The sequence below is a fragment of the Sarcophilus harrisii genome, chromosome 3 (assembly GCF_902635505.1).
Source record: "Sarcophilus harrisii chromosome 3, mSarHar1.11, whole genome shotgun sequence".
Taxonomy (NCBI): domain Eukaryota; kingdom Metazoa; phylum Chordata; class Mammalia; order Dasyuromorphia; family Dasyuridae; genus Sarcophilus; species Sarcophilus harrisii.
The window spans coordinates 586686913-586693901 of NC_045428.1; the positions used below are offsets into that span (position 1 = coordinate 586686913).

Below are 6989 nucleotides of genomic sequence, written 5' to 3' on the forward strand. Positions count from 1 at the left end.
GCTAAGTGCTGAGGATACAAAGAAATATAAAAGACAGTTTCTGTTCTTCATGGGCTTCACAATCTCAAAGGGAAGATAGCATTTAAGTCACTATGTACTAGCAAGCACCTTATAGGATTAATTGAAAATATTCAACACAGGGAAGACCCTAGGATTAAGGGAGATTGATAAAGGCTCCCTGGAGGAGGAGAGATTTTAGTTGGGACTTGAAGGAAGCCAGGGAAGCCTGGAGGTGGAGATGAGGAGTGAAAGCATTTCGGACATGGAACATAGCCAGAGAAAATGGGTCAGATATTCTTCACCCTGGTCTAGGGTGAATATAGTTTTAGGTTCAATGTAACTTCTGATCCCTGACTTTTTTTTTTTTTTTTTTTTGCCTTTTTAAGCTAAGATCTTTTTTTAAAATTTATTTTTTAATAAAGCTTTTTATTTACAAAGCATATGCATGGGTAATTTTTCCAACATTGATCCTTGTATAACCTTTTGTTCTAAATTTTCTCCTTCTTCCCCCCACCCTTTTCCATAACTGGTAGAAAGTCCAATACATGTTAAATATATTGAAATACAAGTTAGATCCAATATATCTTTATATATTTATACTATTATCTTGTTGCACAAGAAAAATTAGATCAAGAAGGAAGAAAAAGAAAAACAGAAAAAAAATGCAAGCAAATAACAACAGAGAGTGAGAATGCTATGTTGTGTTCCACACTCAGTTCCCACAATCTTCTCTGGAGGTGGATGGCTCTCTTCATCACAAGACCATTGGAACTGGTTTGAATCATCTCATTGTTGAAAAGAGCCATGTTCATCAGAATTGATCATCATATTGTCTTGTTGTTGCCGTGTATAATGATCTGGTTCTGCCCATTTCATTCATCATCAATTCATGTAAGTCTCTCCAGGTCTCTCTGAAATCATCCTGCTGGTCATTTCTTAACAAACAATAATATTCCATAACATTCATAGACCACAATTTAATCAGCCATTCCCCAGCTGATGGGCATCCTCCTCTCAGTTTCCAGTTTTTGGCCACTACAAAAAGAGCTGCCACAAACATTTTTGCACGTGTGGGTCCCTTTCCCTCCTTTAAGATCTCTTTGAGTATAAGCCCAGTAGTAACCCTGCTGGATCAAAGGATATACACAGTTTGATAACTTTTTGAGCATAGTTCCAAACTGCTCTCTGGTTGTGATCCCTGACTCTTAGTGGGAGAAGTAGATCCTCAGGTTTTACATCCAAGATTTGATTTTCTTCCCATCAAGTACCAGTTCCATAATGAATCCACATAGCAATTAACAAAGGAGCCCATTTGTCCAATTCATAAGAAACAGAAATCAGAGGTCTATGTGAAAGCATGTGGGCCAAACAATACAAAGTGAAGGATTTCTCCTATTGGGGGGGGAGGTAACTCAGCTCAACCAAGAGATAGAATCCTAGACCTCACCCAAAGGAGAGCTCCCTCGAATCTCTAATTAGCTATCTAGGGAAGGGAATATGTTGGAGACTGCTCCCTCCTCTCCTATCAGCTTCTTCCTGGAGTCTTTTCCTTCAGCACCTAAAGTGGGCTGGGATCTTCCATCTTCTCTCTAATGAACTGAAAGCAAGAAGTTTTTTTTGTTTTTGTTTTTGTTTTTGTTTTTTTTTAATAGCCTTTTATTTACAGGATATATGAATGGGTAACTTTACAGCATTAACAATTGCCAAACCTCTTGTTCCAATTTTTCACCTCTTACCCCCCCACTCCCTCCTAGATGGCAGGATGACCAGTAGATGTTAAATATATTAAAATATAAATTAGATACACAATAAGTATACATGACCAAAACGTTATTTTGCTGTACAAAAAGAATCAGACTCTGAAATATTGTACAATTAGCTTGTGAAGGAAATCAAAAATGCAGGTGTGCATAAATATAGGGATTGGGAATTCAATGTAATGGTTTTTAGTCATCTCCCAGAGTTCTTTTTCTGGGCATAGCTAGTTCAGTTCATTACTGCTCCATTAGAAATGATTTGGTTGATCTCGTTGCTGAGGATGGCCTGATCCATCAGAACTGGTCATCATCTAGTATTGTTGTTGAAGTATATAATGATCTCCTGGTCCTGCTCATTTCACTCAGCATCAGTTCGTGTAAGTCTCTCCAGGCCTTTCTGAAATCATCCTGTTGGTCATTTCTTACAGAACAGTAATATTCCATAATTTTCATATACCACAATTTATTCAGCCATTCTCCAACTGATGGACATCCATTCAGTTTCCAGTTTCTAGCCACTACAAAAAGGGCTGCCACAAACATTCGTGCACATACAGGTCCCTTTCCCTTCTTTATAATCTCTTTGGGATATAATCCCAGTAGTAACACTGCTGGATCAAAGGGTATGCACAGTTTGATAACTTTTTGAGCATAGTTCCAAACTACTCTCCAAAATGGTTGGATTCGTTCACAACTCCACCAACAATGCATCAATGTCCCAGTTTTCCCGCATCCCCTCCAACAATCATCATTATTTTTTCCTGTCATCTTAGCCAATCTGACAGGTGTGTAGTGGTATCTTAGAGTTGTCTTAATTTGCATTTCTCTGATTAATAATGACTTGGAGCATCTTTTCATATGACTAGAAATAGTTTCAATTTCTTCATCTGAGAATTGTCTGTTCATATCCTTTGACCATTTTTCAATTGGAGAATGGCTTGATTTTTTATAAATTAGAGTTAATTCTCTATATATTTTGGAAATGAGGCCTTTATCAGAACCTTTGACTGTAAAAATATTTTCCCAGTTTATTGCTTCCCTTCTAATCTTGTCTGCATTAGTTTTGTTTGTACAAAAACTTTTCAGTTTGGTATAATCGAAATTTTCTATTTTGTGATCAGTAATGATCTCTAGTTCTGCTTTGGTCATAAAGACCTTCCCCTTCCACAGGTCTGAGAGGTAAACTATCCTGTGTTCCTCTAATTTATTAATAATTTCATTCTTTATGCCTAGGTCATGAACCCATTTTGACCTTATCTTGGTGTACGGCGTTAAGTATGGATCAATGCCTAGTTTCTGCCATATTAGTTTCCAATTTTCCCAGCAATTTTTATCAAACAGTAAGTTCTTTATCCCAAAAGCTGGGATCTTTGGGTTTGTCAAAGACTAGGTTGCTATATTTGTTGACTGTTTTATCCCTTGAACCTAATCTATTCCACTGATCAACTAATCTATTCCTTATCCAATACCACATAGTTTTGGTAACTGCTGCTCTATAATATAATTTTAGATCTGGTACAGCTAAGCCACCTTAGCAAGAAGTTTTTGAAGTAATAGCTTGAAAAGACTCAAGAGACTGGATCTGTCCTGACTCCCACTCTTATCACCTCTGCTCCTACCTCCTCATGCAGGAGGAAGACATTGATATTCATCAATAAAGAAATAATCCCATATCAATGGACTTTGGAACTACACAGTTGTTGATCTTGGTTCAGAAAGGCTCAATCTATTACATCACAATTCCCTCACTCAACAGATTGACCAGCCTCAACCTCCTCCAGTACCAGGAATCATGGGGGTGACCTAAGCCACACTTGGCTTAGATTATTCTAATATAGCTATTTTCTCTCTAGAAAGAATAAAACCTAGGGAGAGACACTCTATGACTCTGAAAATTTCCTTGTGACCCCAGTTATTTTAATATTCCAACCTTTCTGGATAAGAGAAGAGATTCTATTATGAGATAAGACCTAAGTATAGAGTTCAGAGTAAAACTCAATTCACATTTTGCTTCATCAGATATAACCATAGTCATTTAACTCACTTGGAGAATCATTTCCCTGAAACTATTCCATCTCTCTTTGGCCCCTCTCTCTAAGGATTCATCTTTCCAGTTAGTCAAAGGTGAACTCATAAAAACTTTCCATTAACCAAAGTAATCAGACTTTTGTCATTTTGATCATCGCCATCCCGATATGATCAGTGTAGGTCAGTTAGGGACCCTTTGCCCATGTCCAATCACTACCTTAGTGCCAGGAGGAATTTTTCCTGGGCCAACAGGAGAAAGAAACTCAGAACATTGTATTGGAATTGATAGAAAGAAAAGAAAAATTGGAATCAAAGAAAGATTATTAAGGTTTTTCTTAAGATTGGTTTAATGGCTTCAAATTAGAATAATTTTTAAATGTGTCTTTTAAAAATACTTCTAAAAGAGGAAGCAGGGGGTCAAACTAAGTCCATTTTCATATTCCTTATTAGAAGATGACAGGATACACTAATCTTTGTTCAGTCATTTCAGTCTTGTCCAACTCTTCATGACCCCATTTGGGTCATCCTGGCAAAGAAACTGGAGTGGATTGCCATTTCTTCAGGTAATTTTACAGATGACAAAACTGAGATGCATAAGTGTCTGAGGCTGGATTTGAACTAAAAAATGAGTGCTGTATGCACTACGGTGCCACCTGGCTGCCTATACATTAATCTAGTGGTCCCAAACATGGAGATATCTGCATTTTGCCTTAATATATCAGATGCAGCAAAACAATACGATGGCTAGAATATTTCTGATATCAGGATGCCAAGTGACATAATGGGGTTGAGGGCATTGTCTCGATTTGGGGCAGGTTATATTGGGTAGAGTCCAGGAGAACTCTGTAGTGGGTGGAGGCAGAGCCCAGTGTTCAAGCATAGCTCAAATCTCCAGCCCTTTAATTTCCTGAACAGTCCCCGAGAGGCTCTACGAATTAGCAAAGCTGAATAGTGAATAAAGGTGGTCTAAGGGAAAGGAAATTGGAACCTAAAAGTCACATTATTCTGCCAGTCAACTGGCCAGCATCTGATTCCCTGAGCCATGACTATTACAGAATGATATACTGAATCTATATGTAGATTCTAATATAGCCATTACTTTCATCTCAAGAGGGTAACTCTTATTTTTTGTTTTAACTCAATAATAAATCTTTTCATCCTCCTTTTTCCCTTTGTGTAGATTTTAATTAGATGATTCTCAAGTTCGGGAAGTCCACTAATTCCCTATTTCATCCCAAACATCTGGCAGCAGATACTGGAGATTGAGCCCATTATTTATCTGGACATGGAGGAAATGATGCTACGGTGACCACAAGTCAAGATCTTTAAGTAAAGACAATGCAGTTGTGTCCACTCAGTGGTGGTTTTTTGCACCCACCACAGCATCTATCTTTGAAAGACCAATATGGCATGTTACTGTGTGGTCTCTATTTGCTTCTGATGGGTAAATGTTTCTATTGGCTCTCTTGCCCAGGCTCGGGGCATTCATTGCATCGATACTTATTCAGGACATGGGATTTCAGTGATGGTTAAGACTTCTGAGATAACTCCTGAGGCCCCACCGGTAGCCTCAATTTGTTATTAGAAAAGGTATTTACAGAAGATTGAGATGGAATGGAAGAAAGTGGAGGGAAAAGCAAGTTAGGAGGCATTGTAATTTCCCTCAAGGGAAATACAGCCCCTTGAGGGGCTGGAGTTGGGGCCACGCCAAAACCTACACTGGCAAAATCCAAGACTAGACGGCCAAATAGGGTAAGGATGAGCCACGCTGAATCATGGAGGAATGGGCAACGGACACTCATGTCAGTACCGGGCATGGGGCTGAGGAAGAATGCTTTAAACTGGCTCATCAATAAGTTGAAATCTCTGCAAAGTGAAGAAAGCAGCTATGAGCAAGCTCGATGGAGAGGGATCAATCAGTGATCATAAAGGCAACTCATTTTTTTCTATGGGTGGACCATCAAACTGAATTGGCCAGGTACTTCTAAGTCAGGAGTGACATACAAGGGATCCATGGAGACCACCCACTTGTTAGATGAAAATGATGATGGGGAAATAGAGAGCCTTGCCCAAGATGACTCCATTGGTCTCAGTGAAGGAAGAAGGTGTGACAAAGATCCAAGATGTAGGATTCTTCTTTATTTTTTCTTCTTTAAAAAAATTATTTTTGTAGTTATCCATTTCTTTTGCTTTTTTGTTTTTAAATTTTATTCATTTATTTTTTGTTTTCAATATTTGTAATAAGATTCTGATGTCTAATTCCCCCTCCAAGACAACAATCTGATATAGACTATATATGTACACTCATATTAAGCACATTTCCATACTCATCATGTTTTGAAAGAAGAATGAAACCAAAGGGAAAAATCATGAGAAAAAAACCAAAAGAGTGAAAATAGTATGCCTTGATTTGCATTCATATTTCATAGTTCTTTCTTTCAATGTGGATTGCATATTCCATCACGAGTTTTTTGGAATTATCTTAGATTATTGTATTGCTGAGAAGAAGTAAGTCTATCAAAGTTGATCATCACATAATGTTGCTATTATTGTGTACAGTATTCTGGTTCTATTCTCCTGGTCAGCATCAGTTCACACAAATCTTTCCACTTTTCCCCTGAAATCTGCCTACTCAACATTTCTTATAGCACAATGATATTCCAGCACAATATTATTTCCAAAAGTACACCCTGCCTTCTGTAGCTATTTCCCAACTCATTGGCACCCCATTCAATGTCCAATTCTTTGCCACCACAAAAAGAACTGCTATAAATATTTTGACACACAGGTCCTTTCACTTAAAAAAAAAAAAGTATATCCTGACTCTTGAACCAGAATTCATTCAGGATACAGTTTTACCTACTTTGAATGGTGAGACAATAGATCCAGCTCTGTAGCTGTTAGTCAAAGTTAAGGAGTTCAAAGCCAGACCCAGTACTTTGGCAAGACAGTTTTAATCGCTCGGTGTCAAAATCCCTGCCTGCAAGATGATTCTGAAGGACATTTTCTTTTATTATTATTTTATAGCTTTTTATTTACAAAACATATGCATGAGTAATTTTTCCAACATTGACCCTTGCAAAACCTTCTGTTCCAACTTTTCTCTTCCTTCCCCCCACCCCCTCCCCTAGATGTCAGGTAGTCAAAGTTTAGTACCTCTTTTGCCAAGATGCTGATTCCCTTTCCAATTCATTCTTATCCAAT

General features: G+C 37.9%; 1 pseudogene; it reads left to right on the forward strand.

Annotated features, from left to right (window-relative positions):
• The first annotated feature begins 5310 nt into the window (after nt 1–5310).
• LOC111719641 lies at nt 5311–6787 on the forward strand (annotated as a pseudogene).
• Nucleotides 6788–6989: the final 202 nt, after the last annotated feature.